The sequence below is a fragment of the Chamaea fasciata genome, unplaced genomic scaffold, assembly GCF_029207755.1.
Source record: "Chamaea fasciata isolate MVZ Bird 193981 ecotype frontalis unplaced genomic scaffold, bChaFas1.0.hap1 SCAF_2, whole genome shotgun sequence".
NCBI lineage: Eukaryota > Metazoa > Chordata > Aves > Passeriformes > Sylviidae > Chamaea > Chamaea fasciata.
Genome location: NW_027094087.1, coordinates 75,449,399 through 75,451,237, shown reverse-complemented (window position 1 = coordinate 75,451,237; position 1,839 = coordinate 75,449,399).

Here is a 1,839-nt window from a genome sequence, read left to right as displayed (position 1 = left end):
GAACATCTTATTCCTCCTCTAGACAAAAAAAAAAAAAAAAAAAAAAAAAAAAAAAAAAATTAAACCCAGGAAACAATTCTCTCAGCTCGAGCTTTTGAAGCTACACAAGGGCAGTCCTTTGAAAGAGGACTTAGTCCCAGCAGTCCCCTGGCACACCAGCGCAGCTGTCTGTAGTCTTTACTGTGACTTCCCACAGCCCAGCTACTCCTGCATGTACAAAATCGGGCACAGTGCTCACATTCTTCTTTGTACACTTGTGTAAAAGCAGCCCCTGCTGTAGTGAACAAGGCAATACAGAAGTGTTCCAACGGCTCACACACAACCCCAGGGCTGGCGCGGCTGGGTGGAGCTGATCCCTCAGGGCACAGGGCTGACAGGAGCCGCAGGACATGGGACACCTGCCCAACTTTAGGTGCTACCAGCAAGCAGCAGGGGCACAGAGCCAAGCCCAGAGGGCAGCAGGTTCCTCACTGGGCAGTCAGTTCCTGTGTCTGAGCCCCAGCCCGAGAGCCGTGCCAGCGTCAAGCACTCTGAACAGCCCTGAGCATCTCCAACAGGTCACACACACAAGTTAAACTTGTAGAAAGTCAACATCCAGCACTGGAGTTTAACAGGCTGCTGTGGCAGTTTTGTACCATAAACCATTAGAAATCACCACACAAGCTCCTCAGTTTGAAGATAAATTTGTGAACACTGATCTTTAAATTGCTGTTGAAAATTTTTTTCAAAGCCACATGGCCTCGCAATTATGTTGAAGTACTTGAGGCAGGAGCCAAGGGTTCTGCTTCAACAGCAACTTCATCTACAGTAAGAGAATCCCCCCTTTCAGACTGAAGGCCTTATTTGCTAATTTCATTTGTTTTACTGAGGCTGCTTAGGTTTTCAAGTGCCAGGAGTTGACGTGAGAGAAGATTCCTATCAACTGATTATTGTTTTCCAGTTAAAATCCAATCAAGAGAACACTGATGAACTGTAATTCTTGCATTCCAAGAAAATGGCTGCTGATGAAACTCAGTAATTATGTCAGTAATTATGACAGATGCAGTTACAGAACTAGAAGACTCCTCACTCCTACCAGCTGCAGCTCTGGTAACACCACACAGCGCATTCACACGACTCCACGAACTACACCAAACCCATTTTAAGTACGTGCATATAGAAAAAAACTTAAAAACAGACTTTTGGCTAGTGGGAAGTGAGTCCCTCTTTCTGCACACAGTTGTCTCTGCAGTACCGATGCTGTTACATGAAATATAAATTACTACAATTTCATGTAGTACTAACTCCCTGTTGCATCACCCAGCAGAACTGACGTTGTATCAAAGGGTAAGGCTGGAGTTAATACCACATTCCTGCAGTACACACACATCATAACCTGCCTCAGTTCTGACTTTATGTACAGAAGCAACAAATTGCTGCAGTGTCAGGGAAATGTCACATCAAATTTTCTGCTCAAATCTCAAGCAGGTATTTTGTTAAAGTGCAAACTACTCAAAAATCATACCTAAAAAAACACCCAAAATCACATTCAGAAAAGAAGTGTTTTGAAAAACAAGTCTTTCCCCCCACCCCCACCTCACTGCTGACAATTCCACCAATGAAATCACCCCCAATTAATTTCAGGTTAGTGAACAACAAAGTGAGCAGGTATTTCAGATACAGTTACTCCCAAGCACTCTTCGTCCAGAGTGATTGTTGGGACTGGTTCAGTGCGCAGCCTCTTCCCCACCTCCGGCACTGCCAACACCAATCCAGCAGGGGGTCACTTGGGCTTCCTCTTTAAAATACTGGGAGATGGATCATTCTGCTGAGCACAGCCAAGTTTGTTAACGCAGAGAC